Source organism: Myotis lucifugus, unplaced genomic scaffold, assembly GCF_000147115.1.
Source record: "Myotis lucifugus unplaced genomic scaffold, Myoluc2.0 scaffold_289, whole genome shotgun sequence".
In the NCBI taxonomy this organism is placed as follows: Eukaryota; Metazoa; Chordata; class Mammalia; order Chiroptera; family Vespertilionidae; genus Myotis; species Myotis lucifugus.
This window is the reverse complement of record NW_005871337.1, coordinates 1,288,391-1,310,914: the sequence shown is the minus strand read 5'-3', so window position 1 is coordinate 1,310,914 and position 22,524 is coordinate 1,288,391.

Sequence of the window (22,524 nt, the reverse complement as noted above, 5' to 3'; positions counted from 1 at the left end):
AGAGTGGTTAGGGGCAATCAAGCAGGCAGGCAGATGAGCGATTAGAAGCCAGCAGTCCGGGATTGCAAGAGGGATGTCCGACTGCTGGTTTAGGCCCGATCCCTGTAAACCGGCAGTAGGACATCCTTCGAGGGGTCCTAGATTGGAGAGGGTGCAGGCCGTGCTGAGGGACACTCCCCCCCACCCAGTGCATGAATTTTGTGCACCAGGCCACTAGTGAGACAATAAAAAAGAAAGAACTATTACCATTTGCAATAGCATAGATAGACCTGGAGAATATTATGCTGAGCAAAATAAGCCAGTCAGAGAAAGGTATCACATGATCTCACTCATATGTGGAATCTAATGAACCAAATAAACTGATGATCAAAAATAGACCCAGAGACATAGAAGCATGAACAGACTGTTGAACCTCAGAGGGAAGACAGAGGACAGTGGGTGGGAAGAGATCAACCAATGAACTTGTATGCATATATGCATAACCCATGGACACAGACAATGGGGTTCTGAGGGCCAGGGGATGGGAAGAGGATGGGAGCGGCTGGAAGAGGTTTAAAGGGGGGGAGGGGAAAGGTGGACCTACGTAATACTTTCAACAATAAAGATAAAAAAAAGGTAAACAGTGCCAATCATCTAAAACTTTTATTTCATTTAATCCTAAAGCAACTCTGATGTTGTATTATCCCCAATTTGCAGATGAGGAGATAGAACATTAAAATAACCTGACCACTTTACCAAGGTGGTAAGTTGCAGACATCGATTTAAAACCTTGTATTCTGACTGCGTTATAGCCCACACCCCATAGCGATGCCTCCAAGGTATTTCATTTTACACGACTGCATCTTAAGCTAAGGAAATAGCTTGTCCTAGAACTCTTCACCTCCCATGGGATCTGATATTGGGTGGCTTGGTCCATGTCTGGCTTAGATATTTCTTTGTGAAGCAATTTGATATAGGTGAATATGAAACCCAGCTGCTGCTGATTTCTCTGCTACGTTTTCCTATTTAAACACTCATGGAAATATTTAAGTTAAAGCAAATGTAGTATAATTTAATAAAATAGTGTTATTGATGAATAGCCTGCCAGGAGTCACAAAGAATAAAAAAGAAAAAATCTCCCTCAATCTCCCTGAGTCACAGTGGAGGTCCACCCAGGTAGAAAGGCTCCTTGTACCCACCTCCCTGACTGAGGAGTTGGAAGTGAAGGAATCTCATCCTGTTTAACCCTGCCATGCTTTTTAGTTTCTCCAAAAGTTTATTTCCTGGAGTATTTCCTGGTGATATTAGGATGAGTGGTTGGGAAAAAAAATGACTCATTGTCAATAAGGTTACATGATTCTATGTTTGGGTCCAAAATAACCTATCTAAAACTTCTGGGAGTGAGATGAGATAGTTGGAATTTAGATTCTTTTTTTTGATTTTTGAAAGGGAATGCTACATGTGAGACAATGCCCTACACACTGTGTATGAATATTCACACTAAATCTAAAACAGATAAAGGCTCTAGATGGCCTCCGTCAGTTTAGACCAGAACTTATTACCAAACCAGTCATGGCAAAGCGATTCCGATTTCAGGGGTTTGGCTGTTGGAATTGTAGTTAAGGGAATGTGGGATTTTACTATGTATATCTCTTCCCTTTGAAAGGCAAATTGTAAGTTCGCATATTAAATCTTTAAACATCCCATAGTGCAGCTAACTTCTCAGTCTGATTTGGCTTTATGTTGCGTAAATTGAATTTTCCTTCATTGATTCCACTAAATATTGACCATGTACCAGGCTGCATGATCACAAGAGAGAGTTCAAGGGAACAATACTGTTAGCCCAGAACAACAACAACAAAAAGCACTATGAGTAAATTGCATGGATCGTTAGACAATTCCCATTGGAATGAGGGGTGCAAAGGCTTCAGAGGGAGAGCTCAGAGGCAGTGCAGCGAGCACCTGTCCAAGTGTGAGAGGGAAGGACAGAAGTCGTTGGGAAAGTGACATTTTAGTTGGGAGCTAGAAAGGGGTTGGGACAAGAGAGGCTTTGAGGGAAGAAAAGCAGGCCTTTGACCAGACAGTCAGGGAAAGAATTCCGCGAGCAGGAGCTGGAGCGTTATCTGGTGACCAGACTGGGTCAAGGCTTGTGAGCGATAGTTGTGGATCTGGGCCTTATCCTACTAACAAGGAGAATCCAGTGAGGAATTTTAACATGGATCATCATGCTCAGACTTGCATTAAAACATATGTTTTCAGCAAGGGAAGATGAGTGGGGGAACTGCGTTCATGGGCTACTTGGGAAAATGCTGCTTTATAGCAACTCTTTCGGTTACTGATTCTGGGACTGTAATTCACAGCAAGGCAGCAGAACCAGTGGTTCTTAACATGGGGAATTAAAAATTAGAATCGGAGGGGTTTAGTGTCTGGCAAAATATATCTTAAACATAGGCACATGTTCGAGACGGAGATGGGGATAGTCATAAGGTGAAGGCAAAGGACTGACAATTGCAATGTACAAGGAGCCTTATATGTTGACAAGAAAAAGACAACTCGTTAAATAAATGGACAATAGGGATTATATACATGTTGATTTTTGACCCAAAATATATATCAAAATGCTCTCAAATTCAATGATTCAAGAAAATGCATGTTTTTGAACCTGAATTAGGTGCTAAAATGTTGCGTTATATATTATTGTAATAAGATAGCAATGGTCAACTCTTACTTTCCAGTGAAAATCAACTTAGTGAGAACATATGTATAATCATGATTGCTAATACCTTAAGTTGTGTTCCACAAATATTGCAGACCGAAGTTTAAGAGAAAAGTCAGACTTCATTGGCTCTCTTCTCTAGGACAAATCTGAGAGAGACAAATAGTAATGAATTTGAGAAAAAAGAAAAACACTTTCTAAAATAAACATTCCAGAAAAGTTCTGAATATTTGATACTAACGGTTCACCAGGAAACACATATTATTGCTAGAAAGTAGGGTGTGCAACTATTAGTGTATAATTTTGATTATAAAACCCATTAATTCTTCAGGACTTGCTAATGACAGTTGATAAGTAACATTACTAGTAGGTCCTATGTCAGTGGGGACTCCATGGCCCCCGTTTTAGTGAGATTACATGCAAGGAGGCAGGACCACAGAAATAAACACCAAACAACAGAATTTGAGTGGCCTGAGATCTCACAAAAATTCCAGGATTAATATTAATATTTTTGAAGAGATATTAAAAAGCAAAGATAGGAGGTTTCCTGTGTGCTCTTTTGTTTGGCTCGCATTGCATTTTAAGAACGGCAAAGTTTGTTTTTCTTCCTTTGTTCCAGGATATCAATATAAGCTGCACATTAATCTAAACCTTCAGAGCCGGATCCAGAAATATATATGAAACCCGATGAATTTTGTTTACCTGTCACACGGGTACATCTACACAAGTTCCTTGGTAGTATTTTATGTCAAGGGCTTTCTAGCCTGGTGCAGCCTGGGACTGATAAATGACTCAAAAAGTGTACTTACACTGCACATGCCGATATTTCAATCTGAAACGCCGTAGGACGGAATGTTCTGTAAGTGCCTGTTGCCCTCAGGAAATGGTAGTATTACTTGTACCTTTGTCTAAACACTTTAAAGTCATGAACTATTGTAGAAATAACTGTGTCCCAAGACAGCCTGAAACCAAGTCATTGTTAATTAATTCCATCTTTGCTTCATGTAAAAATCTTCCTCCTTGTTTATGTATACTGAATAAATGACAATAGTTTTTGACCAGTGCTGTCGATTTCAATTACTACTTCATCGTCATTAGAGTGATAAGTTGGGTATATGCCTTTTGAGATAAAATTAAACTTAGATCAACTATGATCAGTTTCATTGTGTATATGATCCATCTTTTAAACATGGAAACATTTCATTAATATTTCAGAAAAATAAAGGTTTTTAAATTTATTTAATTTGAAAAACATTTAAATAATCATAATAAATTAAAATTATTTTATTTTATTTCATTTGGGGAGATAAAAATTACTAAAAATAATTGCACTAGAATATTATGGCTCAAAATTGCACATTGGCAAAAAAGTGTCAAGGGTAAATGTATTAAAAAAACAACAACAAAACACCTGCCAGTGAGATTTATCTAAATTCTGGTCCTGGTTTTCCGTCTGGAGAAGGACACGTCAGTTGGCGTCCCCTTGACAGATCTTTTTCACCTTAAAAGAAATATCATCATAACACCCGTCATCCTCCACACAAGGATGATACGTTTAACGAGTGCACTCCTAATGTATTTTAAGTACTTAGAGGGAAGATATTTTATTGGCTTGAGAACTTTTCCTTAAGGCTTGAATATGCAAGTCATAATATGAAAATAATGTCTTAACTTTCAGATTTATTCCATCTATTTTAAAATGTTATATTCCTAAAACAAAAGAACAAAAAAGTGGCTTCTTAAAAGAAGTGTAACTACCAACCCTTCTTGTGTGATACCAGCTCAGAAATTCTTTCAGCATATTTATGAGATAATAATACAGAGCATTTCCAAAGAAAGCATAGAAGGTAAGATTATAATAAATGTAGAATTAAGTAAATTAGTTGTTGAGAGAATCATTAATGTTATAAATAAATTGCTTTGTTTAATTTTAGTGAGGTTATTGAATATAAAAGTTAGGTTTGAAGATAATAGCAAGTTGCTGATTAGTGACTGCTTAGCTATAAGAACTCTGTCTCAGAATTGAGATAAAAGAATAGCAACTTGTACACAATTACATTTATTTTTCAGTTTTCAACTCATTTACATAAATTTGCAAGAAAACTTAGTTCTCTGAAATTCACCCTATTTGTTGCTGCTGACTATCTACATCTTTCCTTTTACTCAAAAAGGAGAACTTGAACTGCACCTTTACTTAAAAGCTGCAGCAAAGGCAGTTGGACCCTATAAAAGGTCAATGAGAACGTTGACTAAAAAAGAGCAATTGTAGCTATTTGCTATGAAACTCAAAGCTTTAGATTAATTTTAATAATCTAAGAACTTGAAGATGATTTGTTTCAATGACATGCCTATCAAATCAATGAGCATGTTTGATTACATACATTACATTATTTTTTTTAAGTGCTGCAAAGATGGTAGTACCATTAACAATGAGAAGATATGTGCAATTTCTGTATAACTTTTGCCATCACTCACATATGGCTCTAATTTGTTCCATATATATAATTATTCTTTTTCATAACTACTCTCTTTTTTTTTTATATTTTTTGTGGTTTTTTTTACAGAGAGGAAGGGAGAGGGATAGAGAGTTAGAAACATCGATGAGAAAGAAACATCGATCAGCTGCCTCCTGCACACTCTCCACTGGGGATGTGCCCGCAACCAAGGTACATGCCTCTGACTGGAATCCAACCTGGGACCCTTCAGTCCGCAGGCCGATGCTCTATCCACTGAGTCAAACCGGTTAGGGCCATAACTACTCTCTTTGAACACTTGAATATGGGACTGTTCTAAGCTACACAGTTTCAATTATTTTAAATCTCTAATTTCTCACATAAACATAAAAAGTTTTAATGCTTTTTCCAGTTTAATTTTATTTTAGTCATACCAAAAACCATGTGATAAGAGTTGTATTTATAACAAAGTAACATGAATGGCAAAAACTACAAAAAAATTACCACCCAGTTTTTTTTAATTAATTTTATCGTTGAGATTATTACAGATGTCCCTGAGACCACCCAGTTTTTCATGTCATATAATTCAAGGTTACTTTTAAAGAAAAATATAATTTTTAATATATTTTTAAAAGATTCCAAGGTATTTTGGAAACAAGTTATCATCCAAAATTCTTTATTCATGACATTGTGGGTAACTTGAAAACATTTCTAATAATTTGCAATTCAATTTAAACAAGCCATTGGAAATTAAATAAAGATATTGAAATACATGTATCAAATTCAAAGTAATTCACACTTTTCATAGTATCATCCTCTATAATAAGAGCCTAATATGCTAAGTGTCTGGTTGTCCGGTCGTCTGTTCAACCAAAGTGTAATATGCTAATGATATGTTAAGGCTGTTTTACCACTCCCTATGATGTGCACTGACCACCAGGGGGCAGATGCTCCAACCAGTAGGTTAGCTTGCTGCTGGGCTCCAGCCAATTGGGACTGAGTGAGATGGGCCAGACACACCCTGGAGCCCTCCCGCAGTCCCTCCTTGGCTGGCCAACTTCCTGCGTCCCTCCCTGGCCCGATAGTGCACCAGTAGGGTGCCCCGCCCCCCACAGTACATGAATTCATGCACCAGGCCTCTAATAGTATTTATTTGGTTTAACTACAATATATAATAAATTGAAGTAATTACAAATATTTTACATTATTTTTCCCAGTACAATGGATGTTTAACTGCTAGAACTAGAATGAGAATTCATTGGATCACAAGGAACATAGGAATAATAATCAGACAAATCCAGGTAAAAGTTACTGGTTAAGGGATGATAATAGCTTTGATGCACAGTTGATGTAAAGTGAAATACTCTATATGTAGTTTTCTAAAATAGTAATGGACACACGTTCATTCTATTTATGCTGGATATTTTTTAAATGTTAATTTGTATTTTCTGCAGTTTCTGATGGTCCATAATTATTAATTTTCTGATGGGGCAGAAACTATGAGTTACTTTCTAATAACCATTTTTATTTCTTCTGCAATGGCATCCCTGAAATTTAGCTGACCAAAAAAATATTGAGAATAAAAACTAAATCAGCAGCCCTTTTTTTCAGGTTGTGCCATGTGAGTGCATATGGTCAAAGAAATGTAAAAGCAGAAGTGTTATGTACAATTTCTGGGGGTGTGTATGTGGGAGGAGTTGTTTTTCTCCTCACTTCCTTTTTCTTCCTGATTGGAATGGAGATGTAATGGCTGGAACTGCTGTAGTCAAATTGGAACCTAGTGTTGAAATCACATTTTCAGGAAGACAAAAAATAAAGCAAGGTTTTTCAGCAAAGAAATGTTTAGAAAAAATATCCGGGGAAATTAGGGTTGCTTATGGTAGTATTGGTACCATCAGATTAAACCCTTCTCCTCCTCCAGGGGCATTTTGGGTACTTCATGGATAGTGGTGGCTAGCTTTCTACCAGCCTATCACTGTAAGGAGAAATGTGTCATCAGTGAGCTTTATTTAGATGCACACATCATCTAGGTAGATTCCTTTCCTTTCACTCTCAAATATATGTGGCATCTTAGTTAGTTTTGGTTGTTACAACAGGATTCCATAGACTGGGTGGTTAGAACTGCACACATTTATATCTCACAAATCTAGAGGCCAGCAGAGCGAGTGTGGTGAGGGCAGGCTTCTTGGTTTTGAGTTAACTGTCTTCTTGTTGGACCCTCTCGTGGCAGAGAGCACAATGAGGAGTCAGGCTTTCCCTTTATTAGGACATTAATCCCTTCATGAGGGCTCCACCCAAATTATCACAATCATGAAATCAAAGCTATTAAGGCAACCCCAATATCAGAGATGATATTTCCCTAGAATATTTCTGAAAACATTGCTTAAGGATGTATCTAAGCAAAATTAGCTTGAAAATCATGAATGACATAGACATCAAACAATTTCTCAATTAAAAATTTCATGTCATCTGAAATTCTGTTTATGAATGAGGCTATTAAATATTAGGTTACTTTAAAAAATAATTTTTGTAGATCTGTTCTAAGTAGGCATTTTTGTGTGTCAGCACAAAACTAGCATATATTTTTCACAGAAAACATATTTGAATATCAGAATTTGTTCATGCATCAATATGGGTTTTGTCAAGGAAGTAGAAACACTATGACTAGTATGAAATGCTATTTATTAGAGGGTTTAGAATTTTGAATTGATTAAAAACACAATGGAAGACTTTTGCTTCTCTCTCTCTCTCTCTCTCTCTCTCTCTCTCTACCTATCTTTCTCTCTCCCTCCTCTCCCTTTTTATCTATAAAATCAATAAATTAAAAGTTAAAAAAGAAAGAAAATCAGGTAGTCAAGAGTAAAAGTCAGAGTGAAGCAGGGCAGTGAGAGGACAAAGTGCAGTCCAGGATGGCCAGGTGGAAGCTGTGTCTTTCACTCATCACCTCCAACCTCAGTGAGGAGGGTGCCTATAGAAGGAAAAGCACATTTTGTCTCCATCCCACATGCCAACCTGTCCCAGGACATCGCTGAAGGAGGCAACCCAGTGGAATCTGGGGGAATTAGACCTGACTGCTTCTCAATGTCCCAGGTAAGACAGAGTGAACAGGGTGAACTTCAGTAGCCCTGGTGCCCTTCGCTGACCTTTAGAAAAATGTGGCTGCCACCTCACTCTGTCCTCTAATTCTCACCTGGTCTGGGACCATACAACAAAGGAGTTTGGAGAAGGACAGTAAAACTTAGCTAAGTTGAACCAGCACATAAAACAAAAGATTCAGACTCTTAATAGAATGGTGCTAGGCTCAATGAATTTCAACCAGGTTAGCCTAATAGAGGAAATGAGGCAGGGGCTGCAATAACTGTAATATAAAATAGATTGTGATACGCCACACCTTATCAGAATCTTACTAGTACATCTTTTGAATCGTATGGCTTTACAGGTCATCTGCTTCTTTCCGAGTTCTGAAAAGAGAATGATTGTTTCTATAGATTGAATTTTTTATATCCCATCTTTTTCACCATTGACTTGTGGCCATCTCATCACCAAGCTCCTCACCTTTTGTGTGTATGTGTGAATGGTCATGTCCAAAGCTGAGGAGGGTAGGTGTTAATCTCCGAATGCAATCTGACTGGGACAATGCTTTTGAGACATTTGCTTTAATATATGTTTACTAGAGGCCCGGTGCACAAAAATTTGTGCAGTTGGCGAGGGGGGGGGGGTCCCTCAGCCCAGCCTATGCCCTCTTGCAGTCTGGAACCCTTCCGGGGATGACCACCTGCTAGCTTAGGCCAGCTCCCCGGGGGATTGGGCCAAAGCTGGCAATCAGACATCCCTCTGGCAGCCTGGCAGCCCTCAGGGGATGTCCACTTGCCAGCAGGGAGCAGGCCTAAGCTGCAGTCTGACATCCTTAGTGCTGCTGAGGAGGCAGGAGAGGCTCCCGCCACCCCCGCGCCACCACCACTGTGCTGGCAGCCGTCAGCCTGGCTTGTAGCTAAGCAGAGCTCCCCCTGTGGGAGTGCACTGACCACCAGAGGGCAGCTCCTGCATTGAGCATCTGCCCCCTGGTGGTCAGTGTGTGTCATAGTGACCAGTCATTCCCAGTCATTCTGCTGTTAGGGTCAATTTGCATATTACCCTTTTATTATATAGACTAGAGGCCCTGTGCACAAAAATTTGTGCACTCGGGGGCAGGGGGAGGGGGGTCCCCCAGCCCGGCCTGTGCCCTCTCGCATTCTGGGACCCCTTGGGAAATAACGACCTGCTGGCTTAGGCCTGCTCCCGGGTGGCAGAGGGCAGGCCCAATCCCTAAGTGCAGCCCCTGGTCGGGCTCAGACCAGGGCCGATTGGGGAGTTGGGGCACCGCCCCCTGTCATGCACAGAGCAGGGCGGATCAGGGGGTTGGGGCGCTGCACCCTGTCACACTCAGGGCAGGGCCAATGGGGAGGTTATGGCTCTACCCTGTCACACACAGAGCAGGGCCCGTGGGGGGGGTGGGTTGGGGCACCGCACCCTGTCAAACACAGAGCCCCACGGCAATCAGGGGATTGGGGAGCTCCCCCCTATCAGGCACAGAACAGGGCTGATCAAGGGGTTGGGGCACCTTTCCCTGTCACAAACAGAGCAGGGCGGATAGGGAGGTTGTGGCCCCGCCCCCCTGTCACACACAGAGCTGCTGGGCCATCCGGCGGGTTTGGGCTCTGCCCCCTGTCACGCTGATCCCGGTGCCGGGAGGCATATTACCCTTTTACTATATAGAATAGAGGCCTGGTGCACGGGTGGGGGCTGGCTGGTTTGCCCTGAAGGGTGTCCTGGATCAGGCTGGGGGTCCCCACTGGGGTGCCTGGCCAGTCTGGGTGAGGGGCTGAGGGCTGTTTTCTGGGTGGCGAGTGACTGGAGCTCCCAACCGCTTCTTGTTTTCTTTTTTTTTTTTTTTTTTATTCTGGGCCAGCTTTAGCTCTGAGGCCTCGCTGCTGAAAACATTGATACAAAGTTTCGGTCCAGCTGGGTTTCAGTCCGGCTGGTTTCTGGGGTTTTGTTTACCTTCTTATTTGCAACATAGTACATAGTTGCTTAGAGTTGCAACTGAGAGGCCGGCAAGTGAGGCGGGGAACGGTGGAGTCCGCAGCAAGCAAGCCTCATGCTCGCTTCAGTGCCTGGCTGCCGGCCGCCATCTTGGCTGACAGTTAATTTGCATATACTCACTGATTAGCCAATGAAAAGGGTAGCGGTCGTATGCTAATTACCATGTTTCTCTTTTATTAGTGTAGATTGTTCTCTGATTCCTAGAAGTCACTACAAGCTCACCCACACAGGACAAGACCAAGGACAGATGTCACAGCCAGCCTTTGGGAGAGAGAGGTCCCATGATCAAAAGGAGTGACAGGGCTTTCATTTTCTTCAAAGTTCCTGCCGGTCAAGGTCACAGTGGCTCAGCCTTGAGACCAAGGAGCATGGAGGTCAAATGCCTTGGTGCCAATAATCAAATGCTTCTGGAAATTCAGAATGTCAAATACCGTAGATGAACTATTCTTAATGGTATTTAAGCACCTTTCTACTTCTGAGATACTGTTATAACTTGTTTTTTAAAATTCCTCTTTTCCTAGACAGATTCCAAATGGCATTTGGTAAGTGTTTTATTGAACAGTTTGGACTCCGTAGGGCACTAACATGAAAATCAATTTGCATATTCTAAGTGGCTATAAAGTGCCAACCTCCATAGAAGCCAACACGAGATCTATGAAGATGAATTAAGCATGACCTCAGCCCCAGAGAACTTAGCTACAGGAACTAAGGCATGAGTTGCACAACTGTAACATAATGTAGGTAGTGATATGTCACAAGACTTGGAATTGCTCATCCAGGCTATCAGAAGGCTTCAAACATCGTCAGCTTCTTTCTGAGTTCTGCGGAGAGAAGTGGTATTGTTAAAGGTGGGATTTATTAAACTCTTTCAAGTGTCGATTCATGGACATTTCCACCAAATGGATAAAACACACACATATTTATTAAAATTAGACTGCTTCTGAGTGACATCATAAAGGACATGAAAGGCATGTGGGTAAATACTAGTTTTTGTGGCTAAGTAAATTTAACAATTCATTTATTGATAATACATTTTGGCTAAGTAATATGGATAGACTTAATTTAATTTTTTGGTCATCAAAAGAATTCAAGAATATCCAAGTAATAATGGGACCATATATTGTCAATGTCTCTCAGTGATTTGGGGAATGATATTTGGGGGAGGCTGGTTGTGTGCCCTGCCCTTCCCTACTTTCCCAGGGTGTCCACCAGGGGAGGGCGTGGTCAGGTCTACAGCTCATTCAAGGCACTCATATTTTGGCTGTATTTAAACCTCATAGTGTGACCTCATCTTTATTTTAGGCCTAGATCAGGCACAATGAGGACTATAATCTCTTTGACAATTTACACTGAGAGGGATATAACTATATCATGGAGATTTCACATAATTACAGAGGCATTATGGAGAGAAAGGTGTAATTTGTTGCCTGGCTTGACTGTCGAAGTGGTTTGACTGTTTGTCATTTAGAAGCAACTGTGTTGGCACCAGGCATTTAGAATGAGGTTTCAAGAACATTTTCAACCTGCCCATGGGGTGTATAATTGGAAGAACAGTGATCCTTTCTGTGCCTGGCATTTGAAACACGGATGCTCATTGTGTTTCTACTTACCCAAATCTCTGTAGCAAAGAAATGCTCCTGGCCATTTGGAACGCAACCATATTTCTATGAGCATCCCAGATGCGTGAAAAGCATTATTGGAAACCAAGATCACTTCCATTGCCTGATGTTAGAACATAGTGAGTGCACCCAAGGTTAAGGTATCCCCACACAGGCTGCCAATTCTCTGTCTCAGTCTATTTTTCATATTTATTGAAGAATAAGAGAAAATATCTTTAACACTGATTTTATTAAGAGGAAAAAAGAAAAAAATCTTATCAAACAGAAATGAGTTGAGATGGACAGAAACTAGGAACATAATAGCATTAATCAACAGAGATGAAGCATCAGAAATATGCTAGTGTTCTTTTTATTAGAAAAATAAAAGAATTAAAGAGGCATGTAGGCTATTAAAGTCTAATCTCTTCCCCTCTTTCTCTCTCACACACAATTGCTATGTTTTCTCTGTGGAAAGACTGAAAAATGATGCAAAAGAGCAATTTGCTAGGTTGAAAGAATTAAATTGATAGGTTCTAAGAACTTAAGAGACAGATCAATGCAGTGCATCATTTCAAATCCTTTGACTAATTTGTTTTGAACTCAAAGCTTCTTTGCTCCTCACTGCAGTTTTCCCAGCATTTCCCACTGGGAGAATGCTGTTTTATTAATAAAATTTAACTTGCATATAAACAGAGCCTGAGCATATCTTCAATAAACCTCCTGTACGAAGCAGTCAATGAAAACTCCTCTGGGAGGGCAGAACCCTACACGACAGCACACACACTTCTCACCTGCAGTCAGCCGCCCACATGTATGACCGCTCACACTGCATGGATATTTTTTCTTCCTCCATCGGCGCATTTATTCATCGAATAATAAAGAACAAAAAGAAATGCAGGTACAGGGAAACATTCCTGAGAGTTTATGGGGAGTGGGAAATGGTGAATTTACGCAGAGTGTGATATGAGTGTGATGAGGGCAGGGTCAGCAGAACCTGGGTCACTGGCCACGTCCAGCCGCAGCCCCTTCCTGTCCAGCCTGAAAGATGAACATGACTTTCACTTCACTAAATAAAGAGCACTTTTCAGTGTTTCATGACACATGAAAAGTACATGAAATTCAAATTATACTCTTCATAAATACATTTTATGTATTGAGCATAGCCAAGCTATTGCTACTTGGATTGGCCCAGGCTGTTTTGTGCTATGGCAGGTCAGGTTGAATGGTTGCAATATAGAGACCACACAGCCAGCGAAGCCTAAGATACTTACAGTCTGGCCCTTCCCGGAAAGCGCGTGCTGAGCCTGGGACTAGAGGAACACAGGGGAGCATGGACTTCATTTAGAGCAGTGGTTCTCAACCTGTGGGTCGAGACCCCTTTGGGGGTCGAACGACCCTTTCACAGGGGTCGCCTAAGACTAACGGAAAACACATATATAATTACATATTGTTTTTGTGATTAATCACTATGCTTTAATTATGTTCAATTTGTAACAATGAAAATACATCCTTCATATCAGATATTTACATTACGATTCATAACAGTAGCAAAATTACAGTTATGAAGTAGCAATGAAAATAATTTTTTGGTTGGGTGTCACCACAACATGAGGAATTGTATTAAAGGGTCGCAGCATTAGGAAGGTTGAGAACCATTGATTTAGAGCAACTCTGCGTGTGGTCATATGAGCAGAGCAGAAGGGTCCCTCCATCCCAGTAACCCGCCCCCCGACACACCAATTTTCTCAAGGGCGCTCTAAATCCTGACGCTGGCCCACAGAATTTCGGATGCTCCGCACAATAAGGAGATGGGGCCATTACATTACATTGCACCGGCTCTGACCTCCGTGGAAGCTGCCGTTTCTGTCCCTGACCCAGAATTGAAAGTCTAAGCTATCAACTGGGATTGTAACATGAAAAATGCCCACCTTTCTAATAAAGGCCATGGTTTTGCTAGAGCACATGTCCTTGCAAATCCCAGGGTCCCCTTAGTCCATATTTCCTAAGAAAACCTCTCTGTATATCCGAGATAAGCAGTAAAAACAGAAATGTGATCAACAGACCTTCAGTAATGGTCTTTTAAGGAAAGCAAAAATAAAAACAGTCCCCCCCCCCCCCGCAAACATTGTCTTTACCATCTTTTCCCTTCCTCCATCTCATAAGTTCTCATTACAGAAACATACTGATAAAATGAATAATGCTATAAAAAGCTTCCTGTCATGAATATTAAAGAATTAAAACCAACTATACTATATATGAACACAACACTCTTCATATTGTCACAGATTTTGGGAGGTGTGTTCTTTGCAGAAATAAAAGGTTGCCATGGATTCATTCACTAGCCCTACAAGTTCCTTTTCTGCTCTAATTTTTGAGGGCTAATTAATATTCTGTAAACAGAATTTACATCCTATGTGTAGGAGAGAATATATTCTTTGAGAACATAAGATTCTAAATATAATTATCTTACAAGCTTAGAAAACATTCTTTTTCACTCCTACAATCCATCTGGACACAGCAGCATGGGTTCATGAACTGGGTCTGCAGGCCTGGAGGAAGGAGGGGACACGGGGGTTTCATCCAGGACTGAGGTCTGTAGCTTCCCCTGGACAACGGAACCACAGCACAGCGCTGTGGGGAGGCCCCGCTGGCCAGCTCGCTGCCCGCAGCTAGTGGAGCACATACCTGGGGGTCAAGGGATAGAGACACAACCAGCAGGGCTTTCTGGGGAACCAGAGTCCCCCACGTTTCCAGTGTTAGTTCTCCGTTCCATGAGATGAAAGCACCACCAGAGGTTGTACAAAATAGATGAATGCTGTTTTTGCCTCTCAGTCACACTTTCATGAACAAAACTACATTCCTCAGAGTCAGTACCCACATGATCAGATCCCATATTTGGCTGGACACGATTTGTAAAAGTTCCCTCAAATCAAGTCTGTCCTCATACAACACTGATTAGCCACCATCAAAGCTCAAAAACATATCCTTCAAGGTAAAAAGCAATTCCAAAAGAATAAATTAAAAAATGTTCCAAGTCATTCCCAAAACACGGAAGGAAGTTAGCGGGACAAATGAACTGCTAAGTCCTCTTCTCTACTCACACAGAATGATGAATGCTGGCATCATTGCAGCACAGCCATGATACCAACACACGGTCTCAAACAGTCACAAAGCTCGAAACGTAAATAAATGTAAAAGAAAAGGACAAAAGCTTGGACAATAAGAACAATTCAAGTGCGTGCTGCCTCAGCTTGCCGGTTTTCTCTTGCATTTCAGAAGCATCTCCATGGTTTACACGGGAAGGAGAGTCAGGGAAGGGGTTGCTCCCGCTTTTGTCTGAGTGAGGCGGAGGCCTGGAGCTGTGCATCCTCTGGTGTGATGTCTGACCCCTTCTAGAAATTCTAATGTTTGAACAACAGGGCAATTATAATATATGAAATATCACAAGAACATCCATATTTCACAGCTACCACACACGTAATCAAGGCAAACAGCTATAAGCGACTGTGATAATTTGGCAAGCTTTTGACTGAAGAGGTAACTCTAAAATTATATAAGAATGGTGAGCACTTAGTTCATTGAAGATATCTGACCATTGCTTTTGCTTGCTGTGGCATGGTACGGGGAGGAGGGACCTGGGCTTGGTGTGAATTCTCAGGGTCCCACTGAACCCTTTAAAACAGTTACCACACTAGCAGGAAGTGACCATTACTTCAGTGTTATCACAACCAAAATTCTAACCAGCAAATGAGATGAACAAGTAATAGGCACAATAAATAAGCCAGATAATACTTTACTAGTATATATTTTAAAATTAATCCTTAAAGAAAGACTCTAAAGGTCCAAAAAATATAATTTTCAGAGGAAAATTATTTTTCTCTTAAACTCACATATGTAGCCATCAACCGTAACAAATGCTCCACGCAATGCAGGATGTGGGTGGTGGGGAGGCTGTGCTGTGTCTCGGAGGGGGGCAGGGATATATGCGACTCTGTACATGTTCTGCTCATTTTGCTATGAACCGAAAACTGCTCTAAAAAATAAAGTCTACTTTAGAAAACACATATACAAAGAACAGTGATTCCCAACCCTCAGGCGGGTCAGAATCACTTGGAGGCTCGTCACGATGCAGCGTGCTGGGCCCACCCTGGACTGTGCCCTTCCAGGCGTGAAGGAGGCACAGTGATGTGCATTTCTGAAGTCACATGATGCCAGCGCTCTGGTCCTTGGACCACACTCTGGGAACCAGTAACACGGGGGAGCCCAGAGCCATGTTGTCTTACCATTGACTACTCTTGGAAATGTTTCTTAATTAACACAGAAAAAATGAGCTCAAAAGGCATTCCTGTGTTGGTAATTGGCTAGCCATCCTTTTTTTATTTTTTATTTTTTTTATTGATTTTAGAAAGAGAGGGAAAGGAGGAGAGAGAAATATCAATTGGTTGCCTGTCTGTGTCCCCCCTACTGGTGACTGAGCCTGCAATCCCAGCATGTGTCCTGACCAGGAATGAAATTGGTAACCTCTTGGGAGGTTGCCCCACCAACTGAGCCACACTGGCCAGGGTTTAGAAGAGATGATGGAACATTAATGAGATAAGAGTCTTCCCAGTTTTTCTATTTAAAGTTATTTTTCAAATGATCATTGGCCTCATTCTTTTTACTGGCTCTTTTCCAAGTTACATTTAAGAATAGTTCCAGAAACCTCATACAATTGTTTAGAAAAAATGTGAAGGTTGTTTTTGCATGGAATATGTAACAAGAAAAAAAATTAGTATATAAATAATGTAATAAACAATTTAGTATTTTTTCTCAATAACAATTTATTATCCTAACTAAATTCTATATAATAAAGAACTAATATGCTAATTAGACCAGATAGCAGAAAGACCTTCTGGAATGACCAGTGGGTGGGGGGTGGGGCCATCCCACAGGGCCGCGAGGCCTCAAGGGGCTGTGAAGGCCTACTCTTGCATAAATTTTGTGCGTTGGGCCTCTAGTATTATAATAATCATAATCTGAGTAAAATGGTACAGAATTCACAGCTTTGATCTCTGATAAATTATCTTTGAGGAAATGTATGCTTCACATTGGAGGGTAATAGAATATGATTAATATTTCATCAACATCAACAAATTAAAAGGAAAAATAATTCCTATTACTGAGATTTGGAAAGGCTAAATGTGACAATTACACAGACATATTGTGTTACTACAGCTACAGGGTTAGTAGACAATTTTATCATCTTAATGCTATTTAGACTTGTCTGGAAAGTCCAGAGAATATAATGAAAATTTAGCTGTACAGAGTTATTCATTATTAGCAGTATTACTATTGTGAACTTCAATCTCCTGCATGCATTAATCATTAGTTCTATATAAAGCTTGACCCCAAGAAGTTCTGTAACTCATTAGAAATACCACTTCTCATTATTTTAGATTTTCTGTCTTACAGGTTGGGTCAAACACATACAGTTATCTTCATATCCAATGTTTACGTGTGATTGCAATTTTTCAAGCACCAGATGACACTTCTCAGAGCCACTATTGTAAGTGTTTCCTGCCTGGGTTTGCCCTGTGTTGAGCTCATATATCTCCCCCATGGGAGCAGGCACTGAAACCAGCTCTGTCCTTCACTTTTTAAGGTTATAATATACTTAAAACACAGAATCTTAGAGGGATTAGGGACAATGTAAGAATTTTAGCTCCCAAATGAGCAGGGGCCTGAGGGGCTGACCTTTTCCAGCATCCACGGTTGGTGGCAGGACCAGGGGGGCTTGGATCTGAGAGCTCTGCCTGGGGTTCTAACCTCCGCACCATGTGCCTCTCTGCTCTGCAACCTGATGAAGCCAATGATAAGAGCTGCTACCAGCTCTTTATTGCAAGGAGCAGAGCCACACATGTATCATCCCAGGCGCTGGGAAGCAAGCTAATGAGGCTGCTTGCAGTGCGCCTCTACCTGCAATGCCCCTCGGGCAGCTGAGGTTAACAGAGTCATTTGTGTTCAGGAACGGAGGGTGGGGAATTGCTCTCCAGGCCCGGGGCCAGGTGTTTCAGGGAAGGCCATCGATCTGGAATTTCCCTCTCATTTAAGAACTGATGTACCATATTCCATCACTCTTCAGGAGGCCGGCAAGGAAAGTCAGCTAATTTTTGTATAAATTTAGACTTGCCGCCTACCACAGTATTTCAGAATCATATTTTCATTCTCCGTCGTTGCATGTCTGCCATAGTTAATGATGTTTTGGATTTTAAAAGAAATGAAAATCCAAGTAGGAAAGGAAAATTTGGAAGTATAGTTGGTAAGAATTTAAAGTAGTACTAAAGATTTGTGACACTGCATTTTAAATGCAGCAATGGGTGTATTTTGTGTCCCATATAGAATACGGACTCTGTGGGTGGGTGAGCGACACCGTTGAATCAGGAGTTTCATTTTCATCACCAACGAATCATCTTCTCAGAACCCTGGTATCACGAAGAACCCAACACTGGGAAATAGAGTGGAACTTGGAAATCAGAACAAATATGGTGCAGATTCTAGACCAGTGATGGTGAACCTATGACACACGTGTCAGAGATGACACACGAACTCATTTTTTTGGTTGATTTTTCTTTGTTAAATGGCATTTAAATATATAAAATAAATATCAAAAATATAAGTCTTTGTTTTACTATGTTTGCAAATATTAAAAAAAATTTCTATATGTGATACGGCACCAGAGTTAAGTTAGGGCTTTTCAAAATGCTGACACGCTGAGCTCAAAAGGTTCGCCATCACTGTAATCTAGAACTTCCATTAAAGAGACTGGGTGGCTACATAGAGCAAGGCTGGGAACCACAAGTCTCATTTTCCCAGCATCTGTGAGGAGCAGTGATCTATCTCCATCCTAGTGAAAGCTTACATTTAATGAATCTGATGCACAACCACAAACTTTTTCAAAGCAAAGCTTTTCTCTCACACACACACTCATACAACTAGGAAAGTATGACACTCAAACATGTGGACAATTAATGAGCCACTTGTTGAAATTTAGTGAAGTAAATATTCCATAGTCATTTTCCCTATATATATATATATATATATATATATACACACATTCATTCATATATATGCATATACACACATATGCACATGCACAGTTTGGGTCGAGCTTTTAAAATATTTTAAAACCCATGTAAATCTAGAAAAACTAGGTAGTCTTTTAAAATATAATTGGACTAAATTATCCTATCTAATAATAGACAAACATGATAGTTGACCGTACCTTTGCTACACCTCCCATTGGCTAATCAGCACGATATGCAAATTAACTGTTAATTTGCATACGTAGGCTCCAAGCTGTGGAGCAAAGCCTGACGGCCCCAAAGCTGGTGGAGCAGCGAGGCCTCACGGCCCCAAAGTGGGCGGAGCAGCGAGGCCTCATGGCCCCGGGATCAGCAGAGCAATGAGGCATCATGGCCCTGGTGCCAGGCGGAGCAGCGAGGCTTCACGGCCCCGGGATCAGCGGAGCAGCGAAGCCTGATGGCTGAGGGGGGGGCCCAGCCAGAGTGAAGGCCTGGGTCCCGGGTGCCGTAGGAAAACTGGTGCCAGCAGCCAAGGGAAGGGAAGGCCTATTACACGAATCTCTTCGTGCAACAGGCCACTAGTATCTTATAATGATCTAATTCATTAAAATTACAACTCCTTGATTCCTGTATTAACCTTCACATTTAATTTACTTTGGAATCTTATTTTTACTCTAATACATACTGTATAACTAAAAACAAGGCTCATTTTCTAAGAATATGATTTGACAGTATTTCTATTTTCATTAAAGATTGTTCGGATACAAACAGTGAAATACATAATTAAGCTACTTTTCAGGATAACTCTATAAAATCCTTGAAAAACAACTCTATAAATTTAAATCCACATGCCTAAATTTAACATTACATAAAGGGTTTTTTGGTTATGTATAAAATAAAAATATTTTTACTGGTGAACTACTAAGACCTTTTATGTCTGTAGTTCCTACTGTACAATTATAGGTTAATAAACACAGACATTTCTTTATATAGAAATTATAATTTTTATTGGAGTCGCAACAATTCTACAGTCATGCACTACTTAACACCTGGAATCCATGTGAGAAATGCACTGTTAAGTGATTTTGTGGTCACGTTGAACATCAGAGAGTGTACTTATATACAAAGCTCGATGGTACAGCCTACACACCTCGGCTGGGTCTTACACCGCTGTCGAATATGCAGTCCCTTGTTGACCAAAACATTGTTATGCGGCATGCCTGTAATTGTCAAAAACATTGTCTTCCTCTGTACAGTATGAACATACTAATATAACATGCATAGTATAATGTAAAAATATTATATATGTAATTGAGTCTTAAAAAGAAAACATCACAAAGGCAGTGAGCATTTTGTTGGTTCATTTTCTTCGTTTTTATTCTTATAGATCATTTTTCTCATTGAAAGAAATTCCAGATATAAAATTGACTGTAAATATTCTGTTTGCATTTCATGGTTAGTGTTTCTCATTTGGTAATTTTCCTAATTTATAAGTGTGTAAAAGAAGTATAACTGTTATGTTTTATAATCCTTCTCTAAGTACTGCTTTGCTTTGTTAAGTTTAGGTAAAAGGTGACAATTTTGAAATCTCTTCAAAAAGCATATTACACTATGGGAAAATATCATTAAAATATAAAATAAAATCTATACAGGTCATTACCTGAGAACAGGAAAGTCTACATTTGTGAAGGATTTAAAAAAGTAATTGTACAACCGATGTATTCTAATTTTCTGCGGGAGCGAGCTCTGAAGCCTTGATCCAAAACAGACAGATCCTTAATGCCGAGGCAGCGAGGGCCACCTTCAAGCCTGAGCCAGTGATCTCAGAAGGTGAGAGAGAGCGGCAAAACCAGAAAGTGAGATAGATAAGTGAGGCAAGACCAGAAGTCATGTAAAGGTCAAAAGAAGAAGATAAATTCAGTTACATTATCCTTTGAAAAGTCTCCTCTGCTCAGGCATAAATGCCAACATTTGCAAGTTATTATCAGGAATACTAAGGGGAAAGGCTCTTCTCTGGCCCTCTGCAAGTACTGAACAAGAAGTTTCTGTGGTATAGAATGGATCGAAACGCAACCTGGGAAAGTGTTGTTTCAATGTTGTTCCTAAGCAGCACTTGGTAAATTATCGGATTTGTGACGTAGGCATTACTGGTAGCTACGGGAACACTTGGATAGCAACTCCCATAAACAACTCTTCGCATCCAGACATGGCGAGACCAGTATATATTACTAGGTGCAGCCTCCTGCCTCTCTAGGGTCTTTAGACCAGAGGTAGGACCATGGTTGGAACAGGAGGTGAAAGAGCCTTTTTTATGGACCTGCTCACATGTCTATAGCTCAAGACGAGGCAACAGTAATCCGGAGTCAGCATGAGTGAGCATCACCATGAGTGAGCATCACCCAAAGTTAGGCAGGGTGTCATATCCTGATCTTGTGAGCTGGGTGAACTTATGAAGGGAATTGGCTTTGGCGATACTGTGTGTGTGTGTTTGTGTTTGTGTTTGTGTTTGTGTGTGTGTGTGTGTGTGTGTGTGTGTGTGTGTGTGTGTGTCTGGTGGAATAGTGAAGGAGGGTTGGAGAACACATTGAAGAGGAGAAATGGGGAGCAGCTCCATACAGATTTGAGGTGCCCTGTGTAGATGTCACTGTTGGCCCTCGTTTTCGAAAAGTAACTAATAAAGATGGATTTCTCTGTGGTTAATTTAAATAGGATAACGCATTTTGCCTTAATCTCAAATTTGGAAGGCTCTTAAATTAATATTTGCTTGATGGTCTAATTAGCAGAGTGTCTTGTCAACTCTTAGATTAAAATTAAGAGTGGAACATATTTATTGACTTTCCCACTTTGCTATAGAAATAATACCTTGCTCAGATGACTAATTTTCTCTTCATTCTTAAAGAGCTTTTTACCTGACTTGCGTTAATTTTTTCAATGAGTTTTTTAAATTTAAATTTTTTTTTTATTTTTCGCTAAAAGTATTACAAAGGGTATTACATAAGTGTCCTTTTTTCCCCCCCGCCCTTGACAAGCCCCTGCCCTCCCTTACCCCCCAGTGTCTTATGTCCATTAGTTATGGTTATATGGATGCATACAAGTCCTTCGGTTGATCTCTTACTCCCCTCCCTCCTTTTAGACTTACAAAAATGTACCCACCCCCAAATTTTATAAAAATTAGAAGATTGACATTGTTTTAATTCTATTAACTAAACTACAGACTTTCTCAAACTTCACCACTATTTCCATTGAAGCCCATTTTCTCTTCAGGATTCCATCAATGAGCCCATTTTGCATTATTTCCTTCAGTCACTTTAGTCTCCTGACCTGTACCCGTTGTTCAGTCTTTCCTTGTTTTTTATACCTCAGTTTTTTTCCTTGCATTTCACACACATTGAATAGTCTAAGCAGATGGTTGACTGATTCAGAGCAGCCATGAGTAAGCAGTGAGATCAATCCGGCCTGGCTTTGGCCAAAGGAAGCTTTCCTAAGGTATATGAAGCAGTCCTAAGCAAGACACCTGATTTTCAGAGCTGTTTGGGACAATCAGGAATATAATAACATGGTAAGCAATTACCCATTAATAATCGAACGAAGAAGCATCTGAGAACTGGCTGAACATTTTTTAAAAATATATTTTT